The sequence below is a fragment of the Triticum urartu genome, chromosome 7, assembly GCF_003073215.2.
Source record: "Triticum urartu cultivar G1812 chromosome 7, Tu2.1, whole genome shotgun sequence".
Lineage (NCBI taxonomy): Eukaryota > Viridiplantae > Streptophyta > Magnoliopsida > Poales > Poaceae > Triticum > Triticum urartu.
The window spans coordinates 4,237,989-4,254,574 of NC_053028.1; the positions used below are offsets into that span (position 1 = coordinate 4,237,989).

Below are 16,586 nucleotides of genomic sequence, written 5' to 3' on the forward strand. Positions count from 1 at the left end.
CGGCACCGTGGGACCCAGCCCTTTTGGCGGCTCTCCACAACACTCCTTCCCCGTCCAGCTACACCGGCGGCGGCGACTGGTACATGGACAGCGACGCCACCGCTCACATGGCGGCGTACCCCGGTAACCTCCACACCACCTATCCTGTCCACACTTCCAACCGCATCACCGTCGGTGACGGATCTTCTCTTCCTATCACCCATATTGGTCATACATATTTTCCGTCTAACTCCACTTCAATATCCATGTCTAATATTCTAGTTTCTCCTGAACTTATTAAAAATCTTGTTTCTATTCATTCTCTTACACGTGAAAATCCGGTTACCGTTGAATTTGACGAATGTGGTTTTTCTGTTAAGGACGCTCGCACGCGGATGGTGCTCCATCGATGTGACGAGCTCTACCAAGTTCACTCCGCCACCTCCACCACTTCCGCCGCCCCTGTCGCTCTCGCCACCGGAGTGGGACTTTGGCATGCTCGCTTGGGTCATCCTAATCCTGCCACCCTTCGCCACATACTTCGGAGTTTTTCTTTCACGTGTAATAAGAACGAGGATCACTCGTGTCATGCATGTCGCCTCGGCAAACATGCTCGTCTTCCGTTTGGGGCTTCTTCTTTTGTTGCATCGTACCCGTTTGAGTTAATTCATAGTGATGTTTGGACCTCTCCTGTTGCCAGTAATACGGGCTTTCTTTATTATCTTGTCATACTTGACGATTTTTCGCATTATGTGTGGACCTTCCCGTTGTGCCGCAAGTCGGATGTTATATCCACTCTCGCCGCCTTCTACTCTTATGTTCTCACGCAGTTTGGTCGTCCCATTCTCGCATTGTAGACAATGGGAAGGAGTTTGAGAACCTCGTTGTTCGTAATCTTCTCACCACACATGGCACGATCGTTCATCTCACTTGCCCGTACACCTCGCAGCAGAACAGTCGCGCTGAGCGCATCCTTCGCACTCTCAATGACTGCGTTAGGACTCTTCTCTTTCATGCCAATGTGCCTCCGCGCTTTTGGCCTGACGCTCTCGCCACCGCTTCTCTCCTCATCAACATCCGCCCATGTCGTACTCGCGTGAACTTTACACCTCATCATCTTGTCTTCGGTGCACCCCCCTCTTATGATGGACTTTGCATCTTCGGCTGCCTTTGCTATCCTAGCATCGCCGCTACTGCGCCTCATAAGCTTGCACCCCGCTCCGTCGCCTGCATCTTTCTCGGCTACCCACCTAACACTAAGGGCTACCGCTGCTATGATCCCGTCTCCCATCGTGTTTTCACCTCCCGACACGTTTACTTTGATGAGATGGTATTTCCGTTTTGGCAGCAGGTACCTCTTGTCGTCTCGTCACCGCCGGCCACCGGCGGCTCTTCGACGACTTCGTCAGGTGGAAGGTCCCGTTCGGCCCGTGGACAGCCTCCAAGCTTTGGTGGTCCTCATGCCCTCACGCCCGCGCCCGCCCCCTCGGCCTCCTCGGCCGACTCTGACGGCGCAGCTGGCGCCCCTCCTTCACCCGCCGCCCCCGACTCGGGCACCGCGGGATCGGGCGCTGCTGGCTCGGCCGCTTCTTCAGCCGCCTCGACGCCAGCCGCCTCGCCGACCCCGACACCGGCCACCTCGCCGGCCCTGACGCCGGCCTCCTCGCCGGCTCCGACGCCGGCTACCTCGCCGGCCCTGACGCCGGCCTCCTCACCGGCTCCGACGCCGGCCAGCTCGCCGGCCGCCTCGCCGGCTGCGTCGCCGGTGGCTCCGACGGCGTCGCCTGGACCAGTCACACGAGCTCGTACCGGCATTCATCGTCTGAGCCTCCGGTACTCGAGCGACGAGTATGTCCTCGTCGCCTCCACCGCTGAGCTGTCGCCTATTCCCGCGTCCGCTCGCGCCGCCCTCCGTGATCCTCACTGGCTTGCGGCGATGCAGGAAGAGTTCGATGCTCTTCAACGGAATCGCACCTGGACACTGGTTCCCCGACCTCCTCGTGCCAACGTCATCACCGGCAAGTGGGTTTTTCGCCATAAGACCCGCTCGGATGGTACTCTCGAGCGCTACAAGGCTCGCTGGGTGGTCCGTGGTTTCTGCCAGCGCGCTGGAGTGGACTTCACTGAGACGTTTGCCCCGGTTGTAAAACCAGGCACGATCCGCACCGTCCTCCAGCTCGCCGTGTCCCGCGGCTGGCCCGTTCACCAGATGGATGTCTCCAACGCCTTTCTCCACGGCCATCTTGAGGAGCAGGTGTATCGTGAGCAGCCCACCGGTTTCATCGATGCCTCACTTCCCGGCCATGTGTGTCTGCTGTCCCGCTCTCTTTACGGGCTCAAGTAGGTACCCCGCGCCTGGTACCAGCGGATCGTCGGGTTTCTTCAGACACTGGGCTTCAGCGTCACTCGCTCGGACGCCTCACTGTTTGTCTATCGCCACGGTGACACGACTGCATATTTGCTTCTTTACGTCAATGACATCATCCTGACGGCCTCCTCCGCAGCTATTCTTCAGCAGATTACTCTCCGGCTGCGTGACGAGTTTGCTATTAAGGACCTGGGTGCTCTACATTATTTCCTTGGCATTGAGGTCGTTCGGCGCCCGGATGGTTTCTTTCTTCATCAGCAGAAATATGCACATGAGCTTCTTGAGCGTGCTGGCATGCTCAACTGTCACCCTGTTGCTACTCCTGTTGACACGAAGGCCAAGGTCTCTGCTCTTGAGGGCTCGCCTGCGTCGGATGCTCCTTTCTACCGGTCTATCGTTGGCGCTCTTCAGTATTTGACTCTCACCAGACCGGATCTTCAGTATGCTGTTCAGCAGGTGTGTCTCCACATGCACGCCCCTGGTGACTCCCATTGGACTCTCATGAAGCGGATCCTTCGTTACATCTGCGACATGACCCTCGGGTTGACCCTCACGGCGTCTACTTCTCTGGAGATGGTGGCCTACTCCGATGCAGACTGGGCTGGCTGCCCCGATACTCGTCGGTCCACCTCTGGCTACTGCGTCTACCTCGGTCCTTCACTCGTCTCGTGGTCGTCCAAGCGACAAACCACGGTTTCGCGCTCCAGCGCGGAGGCTGAGTACCGAGCTGTGGCCAACGCTGTCGCCGAGTGCACCTGGCTACGACAGTTACTTCAGGAGCCGCATCACGACGTCTCCCAGGCTACGGTTGTCTACTGTGACAACGTTTCTGCGGTGTACCTCTCCGCCAACCCCGTTCATCATCGCCGGACTAAACACATTGAGCTGGACATTCACTTTGTGCGCGAGCAGGTGGCTCTTGGACGTATTCGGGTTCTCCATGTGCCGACTGCACAACAGTTCGCCGATGTGATGACGAAGGGACTGCCGACTTCTACCTTCGAGGAGTTCCGTTCTAGTCTTTGAGTCACTGGCGCCGCTTCGACTGCGGGGGGTGTTGAGTATATTGTGTATGTGTATATTTGTGTGTAGGGCCCACCTCCTGTTTCCTTTGTATAGTTGAGGTTGTGTCCCACCTTTGTACTTATATATACGTGCCTGGTGCACCGATCAATACATCAAGATTGCACAGCCCATAACTTGTTCTTCTACAGATGATATGGCGGCTCGTCTTGGGGGTGCCGTTGTACGGGACAACGCGGGCGATGCGGTCCTCAGGCCAATCCTCAAACTTACGGTTTGTTTTATAGTCCTAGTTTTCGCAAAGTACTGAACAAATAAATCCTTTACTCCTTCAAATGGTTGGTTTTAACACAGCGGTAGGGAACAAAGCCGGCAGTCTTGAGATTGTTGGTTCGATCACCAGGTCTAGGATAAGGGAAAAAACCTAACCCCCGCCCTCTCACGTCGCCCCGCGCGCGACTGAGAGGGTTCCCTAGCCGCCGTCGCCGCTCCCTCCCCTCTCTCCTCCTCCCTTGCTGCCGCCCAAGGGCGCGGCCTGGCGAAGCCCGGTCGTCGCCGGCGGTGGCGGGGTTCTTTCGTCCCCCTCCCCCCCGCGCGTGGTGGCTTCGGTGCGGGTTGCGGCGGCCGGTCGGCGGCGCAGCGGTGCATCGGCACTAAGGTCTGGCGGCAGTGTGGGCTAGTAGCGTGTCTGGCGGCGCGGTGGTGGTGCGTGCGTGCAGGCCGAGGATGGCGTGGCGGCGGCGCTCAGATCTGGTCGGCTCGCGGCGCGGTGGTGGTGCGTGCGTGCAGGCCGGGGATGGCGTGGCGGCGGCGCTCAGATCTGGTCGGCTCGCGGCGCGATGGTGGTGCGTGCGTGCAGGCCGGGGATGGCGTGTTGGCGGCGCTCAGATCTGGTCGGCTCGCAGCGCGGCGCGTGGGTGCCTGTGGCTGCGGGCGTCCACCCTCTGCCATGGAGCTCTGCTGGTGGGGGGCGGCGGCCCTGCGGTTCTGGTGCTGCAGGCCGGCGGGTGGGGAAGGCGCGACATCTTGGTGCCGGTGCACCCAGATCCGCCCATGTCGCTGCGGGCTACGGGCGGCACGACAGCGGTGGAGGTGCGTGGCCCTCGTCTTGTCAGGCCCTTGCGGCTGGACGGCAGCGGTCGGTGCGGGAGGGCCTCCCTGGTGGCCTACCTCGGCTGCGGCGGTGGGTCGATTCGGTTCCCCTCGTCCGCGGGCGCTCGCTTGTAGATGGCCTCGCGGAGAGTTGTGCCAGCTACCATGCTGGGGTGACACGGGGGTGCTCACGGGGGAGTTTGGTAGGAGAGATGGGTGGCCTTGATGCGGTCGCGCCACCTGTTGCCGGCTCTTTTGCCGGTCCGGATGCGTCCGCTCCTCCTCCTCCCCCTTTCCTCGTGTTCGGTGGGGAGCTTGGTTGGAGGGATGGGTGGCCTCGATGCGATCACGTCAGCTGTCGCCGGCACGCGTTGTGCCGGTCCGGATTCGTCCGCTCCCCTTTCTCCCCCGATCCTCAGCCGCGGGTGGGTTAGTGAAGATCTTCCAGCAGAGCGTCAGCGGGTGGTTCTGCCGGTCGAGGGCCATCGGTTGGTCCAAAGCCGGAGCCTTTGTCCTGGTCTTGGGGTTGTCTGGATGCAGGGCGGCGGCTCTGGCGGCAGGAGACACGACGTGTGTGGGCGGGGCGTGCGTCTCAGGTGCGGGCAGGCAACCATGGCCTCGCGGGTGGTGTGGTTGTCGGAGTTAGGGTGCTATGGTGGTGTGTGAGCACCGGGGTACACCACTTGCCCAGTCCTTTGACTGGCCGACGGTGGCGGCGGCCGTTGACGTCGTACCCTTCCTGAAGGCTCCATCATGGCGCTCCCACTCATGTCGTTTTGCTCCGGGTGAAAACCTGATCTTCGCGGATCGGCCAGTGGCGGCTTTCCTTTGTCGTACCTTTCTTGGAGACACCGCTTTGGAGGCCTAGCTTCGTTGTTGTTCGATTCACCTCTCTATTGTCGGTGGGGTGGTGTGTCGATGCCCGGCACCTTTGTATCTTGCCTTGGATGTGTGCGGTGTGTGCGTTGTTTGATCTCTCAGTTGTATTCGGTGTTGGTGCTTTATATATAAAGCGAGGCGAAACCCTTTTTCTGTAATTACCAGGTCCAACCTTTTTACTTTAACCTAGTGTTTTTTCAACGTCTGGCATGTGGACTGGCGTACAACCTCTGCGGCCGCGGGAGCCGTCTCCTCGTACCTGCGCCGCGCCGGACTGGCGTACCTGCCCCGTGGACGGCGTGCGGTCCGTGCAGCTGGGCCTGGCCCTCCTCAGCTTCGACGGCGACCTGCCTCCGGGAGGGGCACGGCGAGGCCAACCCGCGCCGCTTCTGCGAGGCCCTCTGGAGCTACACCCGCGCCACCATGCCCGACTGCGTCTGCGCCACGCGGGACGGCGCCGCTGACGTGGCGTACCTGCTCAGGCACCTTGACGGCGGCCTCCCGCCCCGGCGTGAGGCGTTCCTGCGGAGACCAACGGCTGGAGATGCTCTAAGGAATGTGGTCCTTAGTGGGTTGAAAGTGTAGTGGCATCTGGGCCGTGAGTTGCGTGCGTGTGCGGGCGACGACCGACGACTGGCAAAGTCGTGGCCCGTGAGTGTTACATTACCTCCCAAATTTTGCTTCCACTTCCACTTGCACTTGCTCTCTTCCCGATCCCACTCCCCTTCCCTTCCCTTCCCTTGCTCTCTTCCCGAATCCCCCTTCCCTTCCACTTCCTCTTCCACTTTCCTTCCCTTCCCTTGTGTATCAATCAATCGGTAACACTCTTCTTCAGGGTGTCGTCAGCTGAGGTACTGATTGCGAATTCAACACGCTAGGGTTTAGGATTTGGGGATTGGGAATTTTGCAAAAATTCTTAGGATTAGGGTTTCCTTATCCATCTCCTCTGTTTGTCCAGGCCGATCGACCTGATTTTACAAAAAGGCGTGCGGAGGAAGAGATGGACACTCTGTTCAGCTTCAGCACCATAGAGGAGTTCGTGGGGTTTGGGTTCAAGATCATCAGCGCGCTGGACAAGGCCAGATACAACGCGGAGGACTGCCGCAGGATCGACGCCCTCCTGCTCGGCTGCTCAGCCTCAGAGCCATCGCCAAGCACCTGCAGGGGTCACCCAAGATCATGGACGACAACTTGATGAGGGACACGGCGGATGGCCTACGGAAGGCCCTGCAGCGCGCGTCCCAGTTTGTCGACAAGTGCAAGCGCAAGGGGGTCCTCAGCCGTGCTTTTAACGCCAAAGACATCGCCGAGAAGCTGCGCGGGGTCTGCCTCGATGTGCTGCTCAACATCAACGCCGTGCTGCTTGCCAACACTGCCTTGAACACCTCGCTGCTGGCCAATCTTGAGGAAAATATGGCTCACCTCCGCGCAGACTTCACCTCTGCCATCTCAATGTTGCCCAAGATTCTGCAGATTGTTGATCTGCCGGAAGAGGTATATATAGTTGCCTTACCTTGCCACACCACAGCATCTATATGTATGTATGTATGTATGTATGTCACACTAGGCTTAGTGCCTCACTGATTATGCAGGATGATACAAAGCAGTGCTCTAAATAAATACCGCATTGTTTTATCTAAGCTTGTCAGTCATAATAACGTATATGAATTTGTTTAATTTTCTTTTCCTATTTCAGGTGACAAAATTGGTGGAGGACTACCAGATCAATTCTCAAACTAAAAACAAAAGGGAGACAAAGAAAACAGATGCACCTAGTTCTCAAAACAAAAACAAAGGGGAGGCAAAGGAAACAGATGTTGCCAGGTAAGGCACCTGCACAAGTACGCTCAATTAGCCTGCCATAGAGCTATCCAAATGTATATGTCCCTTTTATCTATCTTGGTGGATTAGTAGTATGCTCAGTTACTTGGCGTGCTCAATGCATTATCCAAACATGCTGCTTTTATGCATTTTAATGAATTTTGTTGGTTATAAATGTCGATGAGTTAACCTCCTACCTTTACTTGTTGGTAAAGCATTTGATTTTGCTGCACGAAACTTGCAGGCCGGATGTTAAGATTCAGAACAACAAGAAACTAGGGCGTAGAAGGGTGGTCCCACATGCTTCCTTACTAGATGGTAACGTTGCATCTTCCATGTTACTCTGCATCATGCTGTTAAATAAGAATGGATGAAATCAAACTTAAAAAGTGTATTTTACAGTACCACTACTACACATATGTGCTCTTACAGATATTACAGGTGTAATCTAAACTATGACATGTATTTATTGTTCTTCTGGCAGGCTTAGCTGAGTCCGCTTCATCGGCCAGTGTGGTTGGACAAGGCTCTAGTACTGTTAATACCAATAAGGTATTTCATATGCTTAAGTTTCATTTAAATCAGTGTCATAGTTGGGCAACCTGATTTCATATAAAAGGATGCCTCAAGCTATAATAACTGATCTATACCAGTAATTAAGCTGAACTTCTATAACAGCAATTTCTTGTCAAGCAGAAAAGTTGTTTGTTTTTATGAGATGTTACATTGTGTGATGAGAATTGGTGATCTTCATTTGTTATGTAGGCAAGTAGCTCTATCTCCAAGTCGGTGAACGAGGCACAGTCAGCGGGAGTTTCTGCAGCACCATTCCATCCACAGAAAATAATCAGCATATCCGAGGAACCCGGAGAGACAGGCAGATAGAAGGTACTTTTTGTTGCATCCAAACATGCATTCCAGAGAAATTGCAGCATACTGAAGTCGATAGTGAAATCTAAGTTGTTTGAAACAGCTGGACGCCACACCAATTGTTATACATGGCACATCAAGGTACCATCTGTGAGTTGATAATTTGAGGCTGTTGCTTGCAGATATACTCCGATTCCTCTGAGACTAGCAAGCTGCTCGAGGTCTACCCGCAGCGGCTTCTCTTTCCGTGAAGTCAAAAAACAAAAAAACTACTCGATGCCCAGTGACCCTAACCAACAAGACAAACCATTATGTTGGCATCTGGATTAAACCAATAAATGGGCAATTTACAAAACCAGAGATAATGAAGCCCCATTCGACTTTGGTTGTGTATGCGACAATGAAGATGCATGCACAACCTCCTGAAGACACGCTCAAGTTTGAGGTGCTCATGATTATCGTACAGTCGAAGGGAGACGACGGAAAAATGGAGTCATCCATTTCAGGCAAGCTGAAAATGGACAGTGGCTTTATGGTGCATGTTAAGAACCTTAAAGCAGAGGTGTATCAGGCAATGCTGACAGCTATCACTTGTGACCCACCAAGCTGCAAGGTAATTATAATGTTGACATGCATGATTCAAGCTACCCATGCCCATATGTATCCTATTAAGACGTGGGATATATATTCCACGTTCCTTCCAAAATCCCTGTGTTCCAGTCAAAACAGCACTATTCAATTGATGGGACTTAGATAATTTTTTTAACGTTTTGTAGAATGTAGTAGATTGATCATTTAATTTCCTGCAGTGGTTAATTCTCTTAACTATTTGCATTATATTAACTTGTTTTACCAGATCATATCAAGACCAATAGAGGATACGACCTCTATTGCAAGGGCAACCACTATATATCAGCCACTGCCCAAAACTAGGCTTACGAGGGAGCCACTGTTATGTTATGTTGGCTAATAAGGTGGACCACATTTTAGTTTCCATCTGAGAGTTGGCTTCTGTCTGGATTGGAGTGCTTACTAGGTCATTGAAGGCGCGCGTTGCCATCCCCATCCGTTTTTCAAATAGAATTATAGGTTTATGTAAATTTATAAAGGCATGAAGCAGAAAATTTAGATCTACAGTGAAATAGTATGGTATTGGTCAAGCGGTATAAGGAAATTTTGATCAAAGAGGGAATTGTAGTTGGTCTTCAACGAACTGAGTGTATTTGTTTTTACTCAAACGTTGTACTACATTTTAAGGGAAGACCATCATGGCCAGTAGGGCATGGCATTAGTTACTCACTGATGAGGTGAACTTTAATAGTTTTGTTTTGGGGCAGAGAGTGTAAGAAAATTTTATGTAACTGATCCCACGGATTCTTCATAACAGAGTGGTGAACCTAATGTGAATAGATGCTTCATAACAGAGCATCTTGATCATGGGAAGAACTTAGCAAGTGGAGTTCTATATAGATATAACATAGTCAACATAAGAAGAGGAAAATGAGTTTTATAGCTAGAATAGTGGCCTGCTTGAATGCCTTACAAAAATAATGGGCAAACCTTTCTATACAATGACTGGTGCAATATAGCATACATGTTTTATACTCCCTCCGTTCCCAAATATTTGTCTTTCTAGCATTTCAAATGGACAACAACATACGGATGTATGTAGACATATTTTAGGGTGTAGATTCACTCATTTTGCTTCGTATGTAGTCATTTGTTAAAATCTCTAGAAAGACAAATATTTAGGAACGAAGGGAGTAGTAGGCATTCTGTATAAGGCAAAGAAAAGCAGGGAAATAACTAATGAAGGACACATGATAATGTTGAACCTATGTCCTGTAGTTCCATGCACTACAGAGCGATCCACTCCACCGTGCCATCAGGTGTCTTTTAGTGGAGAAACCTGTAGCACCAATAACCACCATCAGATTGCTTTCAGCGTGTAAGAGAGAAAACATAAACTACAGTAATTCTAAAATCACAGTTAATATTTTATTCAATCTCTTATACACAATATGTCGTTTTCAATATCAGTAATTATATGGACATGGCAGGTCTATGTTATAACAAAGGCACATGCAAGATTGACATCTTTGCCGACAGAATATAAGGTGAAAACATAATTATCAGATGTTTCTGGCAGACACTTGCAACTGAGTATATATCTCTAGCTGAATTGTAACCCATACATGAGAGCAAGTATAAGGAGAAACCTTGGACTAAAGGTTTAGTCGAAATCATCATATTCTAGTATTTCTTACTCTAAATATGAAATATAGGAAAATATAGCATCTTAGTATGGCTAGACAATCTAATCTAGTATGTATAACAATTTACATACACCTTGATGTTAAGTAATTGTTCTTTGGGTCATCTACAAAAAAACATGCAGAAGTGTGGGATATCAGGATAGTAACTAAACAATGGTGCTTTTATAAAGAAGGCTTATAGATAATAACTGAAGACCAATGCTGCACTATAATGCAAATTTGCATACCATCATGCACTTGCATCTTTTTTAGAAACCCCATATTCTGGGGAGTTCAACTATCCATTGATGTAGAGAATGAATGACCACAAAAAAGAAACATGGACAATGATTCAAGATGATCGTTCAAAGAAAAGAATCAAGAAGCAAATGTGTTGCATGTCAAATAAACAAGCCTATAGAAAATAATGTCCTTCCCTCATTCTAAGTATTTTCTTCTGAATATAATCCTTTATTTTTATAATACACAAAGTCGACACCCTCTGTGTATTTTACTTTTGTCCCAGGCAGACATATTCAAAGAAGAATCAAGAAAGAAGCACCAATAGTTAATAAAATAAAGGCTATGTCCTATTTGCCTACAATAGAAATACAAAATAAACATGTACAATGAGACAATGTGTAAACACGAAGCACAGTAAACACGAGGCGCCACCACACGAGATCCGCCAAGCTCACCGCCCGCGCTCTCTCTTCCTCTGCCCAGGCTCTCTCCCTCGGTCGGATCCCCTCGAGCGGTGGATCCCCTCACCTCAGCTTCATCTCCTACCGCGTGCGTCACATCGGCTTGATGGCTGGATCGATGGAGACCGCCCGTGTCGCCCGCGTCCTCTGTACCGACACCTCGGCTAGATCCCCTCGTGCGATGGGCAAGATTACTCAAAGTTTTGGGTGAAAATCATTCTGCTAAATTTTGAGATTCAGACAACACTTGAGAGTCATGGAAGATTAGGCAAAACTTATAGAATGGAGGCCAACCTGACATGATGACTCCCTTCTCGCTGAGGATGACAAGGCCGGGGTGGAGTGCCAGAGCGCGGAGGATCTTGGCGACGGCGATATAAACGGCAGCTCCTCTGCGGCTCGCATCAACAGTTTCTTTCTTTCAGGAACTCCCCGTATCGGCGGCTATTTTTCTTTTAGGCTTTTTTAAGGGTAACTAGGGGCTTTATTCATAGTTTATGAGTTGGGGAATACAAGCAATGTCGGGCAAAACCCCTAGCCACACATGGCGACCCACCGCAAGAGACGCAACTCCTTTAGCAAGTGAGTGGGCCTCAAAATTATTTTCCCTATGCTCGAAACGGAAAATAACAGAAGCAAAAAGGTTCCTACTGAAAACAATCTCCCTAAGAATCGGTGCATAAGCCGGCAAACCTCCATTGTAGATGTTTGAGATCACTTCCTTGCAATCCGAAGCTATCTCCAAGTCATTCAAATTCAGGTCCCGCGTGAGGGGTAGCGCCTCACTACATGCTAATGCCTCCAGACTTGCTGGATCGATCAAACCTTCATATACAACTGCCGAGGCTCCCAAATAGTGACCAGACTTATCTCTGCAGACAACCGCAGCAGCTCCTTTCTCTCCCAAAGTAGATATACCTCCATCGCAGTTCATCTTGGCTGCAATTCCTGACGGTGGTAACCATGCCCTGGCCTTTGGTCGCTGAACTGGGCATGGCTGTTGCTGTGGCGATCGAACGGCAGCAATCTCCAGCTCCTCCAAATACCTCTTGATGAAACACATCGTCAACAACGGGCTTTGGAATTCATTTTCTAGGCTGGAGGCAGTCACTTCGATTCCTCGAAGCCTAGGCGGTAGAATGGGCTGGCCGACGGCCCGGTGCATGACATGCCTTCATTTCGGCCTCTAGAGAGGCAGCCCACATGACAGTTGGGCCAGGTTACATTCAGTGCGAGGCAAATTTTTTCCAAACGAGATCTATAGGCTAGGAACTCCCAGATCAATGAAACGGACGGCCAAAAACCGAAATCGTTGTGAGGGCAGGGATTAGGTGCGGTTATACTGTCCTTAATATAGTTGTAGCTTAATTATATAATTTTTGGCAACTTAATAGGTAACCTCCGTGTATCAAGGGACAACCACTACTCAAATATTTATATATTGTTGTAATTCAGAGTACATTAAGTTTTAATATTTTCACCATGTTTTGTTGATCGTCGAGCACTTGACTTTGTCTTAATGGGATGTGCTTACTATCAATACTTCTGAGCATATGTTCCGGTACTTTTGAAGATTGTTCAAATTATAAGGATGCACACACCACGTTTTTCACATTTATTCCTCCTGCTTGTCCCTATATCAGCCAGTGTCGCAAGGTGTGGTGCCTACATTCCGAGGAGGCATCACTCTAGATCTGCTTCGGCATGGCGCAAGTAAAGCTCTACAGGGTGGCCTGTTGCCATTGTGCTTGCAGGGCGCCAACTCATTCACATTATCCCCATACCTCAGCCCCCTGCTTCCCTTGTTGCTCATCCTCCACTGATACACTTGATTGGAAATTTTTGAAAATATGAATACTTTGATAGATGTGGTGAGAAAGGCTTATGAGATCATTAGTCTATTGAATGATATCATTGTCGGTCTCGAGTCAATGCAAATGCAAAGTTCATCCACACTGCATCCCTGAAGTAAAGTACGAATGCACCGCTAGCTGCTTGGATCGATGAGACAGATAACCCCGAGACAAGGCATCAAAGGTCAAGAGTTGATTAGTTCAAGTTTAACATTTTTCGTTTCACATTCGCTGGCACAATAGGCTAGATCAATGGCGTGCCACACTGCCAGATCAAACTAATACAATGCTTGGATCAATGGGGTGGACACATGGGAGATGAGTTAGAAAACCTATGAACATTCGCTGCAGGAGTCGATGAGTAATATCTTTTGTAGGTAACTATGAACTACATAGAGGCATCTTGTGAACTTACTTGGAGACTCGCGATGCTTGCAGTGCTTTAGTAATAGGTTAGTGAACTCTAAGCTGCATCTGATCCTTTATATTTTTCTCCCCTCCCAAGGTTGCAACTGAGCTTTGACTAATATGAAGGATCTGACGATGGTGAAAATATGGTGTGAGTCTAAGACGGAGCTCTACCGTATAACACAGAGCCTCAAGTCGATCCGATTGCTATGTAAAAATCTAGATGGATTTTGTGGCACATCGGCGATCAAGTACTTTAAACATCTCGAGGAGATAGCTCTTGATCGTGAAGTGGGTGCTGAGTGCTGACACAAAGCATAAGTGGAAGGGAGAAGTATATTTTTCGTCCCCCAACTCTTTCGAAAGTATAGAATTGGACCCTTAACTAGAAAACCAGCAATCTCTAGTCCCTCAACTTTTAAAACCGGATAAGTTTAGTCCCTCGTGTCACAGCGAGTGGTTTCCTACCGAGAAAGTGGTTTTGACTTAGCTGGCAAGTGTAGGCCCCACCTCATCCGTCCATTTTTCTTCACTTAAATTCTTATGGCAGCAGAGAACACGCAGCAGCACCGGCGGTGGGTAGCGGCTAGGCTCCAGGCGACTCAGCCGGACGAAGGGCGGTGCCACCATGAGCGATGGCAGCTCAGTCACTGACTACGCGGCGTGACGAGTGGGATGAGCAATGTCCGTTGCTGGTGTACCAGCTAATGTAGTCCTTCCTGCTGTGGTTTTGTTGTGCAAAGTTAGCCCCGTGCCACCCACAACCGCACGAGGGACTAAATTTATCTGGTTTTGATAGTTGAGGGACTAAGTTTTGCTGGTTTTGATAGTTGAGGGACTGAGTTTTGCTGGTTTTGAACTTAAGGAACCTTTTCTATACTTCTGAAAAAATAGAGGGACGAAAAAAATACTTTTCCCTAAGTGGAAAGAAGCAGCAAGGAAACAGCCAAGACGTCCCAATATTTCTTTTGGCGGGACTCCAAAGATTTTCTTTGTCTAGACAGCATCAACATCCTGGTAATGAAGCATGGTGTACTTTCCTACTATTTAATTTGCATTAAGCTGCTTCCTCCTCACCTCTTCCTACTAACGGTGGCATTTTCTTATTGCGCACACAGTAAAAGTTGCTACTTGCTAATGGCTCTGTAACAATTAGCTGCTAATTGGTTGATGGCCACTCATGGACAAGTGTGTCTCATCATCATGATCAAGTTTATCGAATAAGTTTGTCCTCTTTGCCGTCGTGTCAATTTGGTGGCTTCCCCACCGTTTCACACCAAGGCTTTATTTGTAACAGATCAAGTTAATGAGCTGTTGAGCCGAGCATAAGTATATTTTTTAGGTTTTTCTGTAGCTAATACTTTTACTTTGTTGTTGGGTATGTATTTGGTCCCAGTCAACTTAATTGGAGTATTATTTGTCACAAATTTAGCACTGCAATCTAATTGTTTGCGAGAATTCTGGAATCTTTATTTAATTAATATGAGTATTAATATATACTACCAAGCAAGTCAGCAGGTGAGCTGCTCTTTGAATTACAAGAACAAATACCTCAAATAGAAATTTGATACAAAATAAAAGAGAGGAAATAGAATAAGCCTCAAACATGACGTGCCGAGAAAATTCACTTGATATAACTTAGTGTCCTTTTTTGAGCTCAAGTGCAACATATTAATATCAAGCTGATACACCCGGCCCTGAGTGGATGTGCCTCCTCTCTGGCTCCGAAAGCCAGTTGAATGGCCTGCGGCATGACTCCTTAGCTAGATTATTTCTAGTGATGTTTCCTAAAAATAGCATTTTTAGACACATTAGTTTGTTCTTTGCCCGGGTTTTGAATAGTATTTGCGTCGAAAACCCACCTGGCTTCTGTAATAGCAGTGTCAAGATCTAGACAAGACATCGAGCATGTACAAAATTCATGTTATCAATAAAAACAAAATAAGAGATATGACACCTAACAAGGGATCAGCAGCATGCCGCAACAATTAGTAACACCAACCATCAAAAAGAGTCGCGGGCATTAACTCCGAGCAACCTTTTCACAAAGGTGTCGCCATGGATTGTCCAGTGCTGATCCCACGGCTCTTTTCCATATGCATGTCACATGATGTGGTGAGGTTTGGGTGAGGATACATGCAGCTGCGACCGTGCCATATTATCTCATCTGCACATGCCCCCAACCCATGCACGCGTGGGCCGGCTGACACGGAGTCTCCTCGAAAGTAATATTCAATTGATGTATGTGTAATTTAAGTTTCAATAAAATACTTAGCAAAAAGTACTACTCCTTTTTCAAATCCGGAGCAGATAAGAATCCAATGAGACTGTCCAATCAGAAAGATTCCAGTGTTTGAAACTAGGGAAACGTCCCAAATCACCCGCCGGACTACATCACTTGCGTCGACTGCCTCCATTGGTTGCCACGCGTCCATGTGTGCCCCACATACAGCGCACCCCTCCATTTTAGAAATATCTGGGACGACTCGTCCCACTTCCTCTCTCTCAACCTTCCGTTGTCAAAAGATCTCTGTAAAACTTCTGTAACAAGACCTTTGTTGGAGAATAATTTTGCGACATGACCTTTGTTACGAAAATTTCTGACTTCTATAAAATTTCTGCAACAGGACATTTGTCGCGAAAAAAATTGTGCGACGTACCTCTGTTGCAAAAAAAAATCTGCAAGTTAACCTATGTTGCAAAAACATTTCCACAACACGACCTATGTTGCAATAATAGAGGTTGGCGATGGGCCGCTTAATCTGGTAAATCGGGCGGCTCGCGAGGCGTCCGTCCGTCGACAGACGCATAGCAGCGCCCAATAAAACTAAGCAGCATGAGCGGGAGAAGCCAAGGTCCCCCCCCCCCCCCCCCCCCCCCCCCCCAAAAGGAGGAGAGGCCAAGGTAAAGCGCCATTGGCAATCGACAAAGAAGCATAGCGTCCGAGGAATTTGATAATAAACACAAGGCAGCTGGAACGGCAGTAGAGGTGCAAGCCGACAGCGCGATGCATGTGACAATCTAAGGAGATGAGGCACCACTTGTTGCCGGGTCCAAACATTGAACACCAGATCATGGATTTCACTTCCGAGATCAATTTTTGATAAACCATTCCACCAAGGTATTGCCATAGAGCGCAAGGGATAGAGAGAAGGAGAGAGAGAGATAGTACCGTGATGATCTCCATTGTTATTTTTTCATGTGCATGTCACATGATGTGGTGAGAGAGAGCATACACATGAGAGAGCTCGTGCCATTTTGTCCTACACGCTCCATGTGCATGCCCAGCGTGCGTGCGACTGGGGCAGGACCCTGTCGACGTTCACTCGCAAGA

The 16,586-nt window shown here is 49.4% G+C and overlaps 1 pseudogene; it reads left to right on the forward strand.

Annotated features, from left to right (window-relative positions):
* The first annotated feature begins 6,056 nt into the window (after positions 1-6,056).
* Positions 6,057-9,300, forward strand: LOC125524142 (annotated as a pseudogene).
* The last annotated feature ends 7,286 nt before the right edge of the window (positions 9,301-16,586 follow it).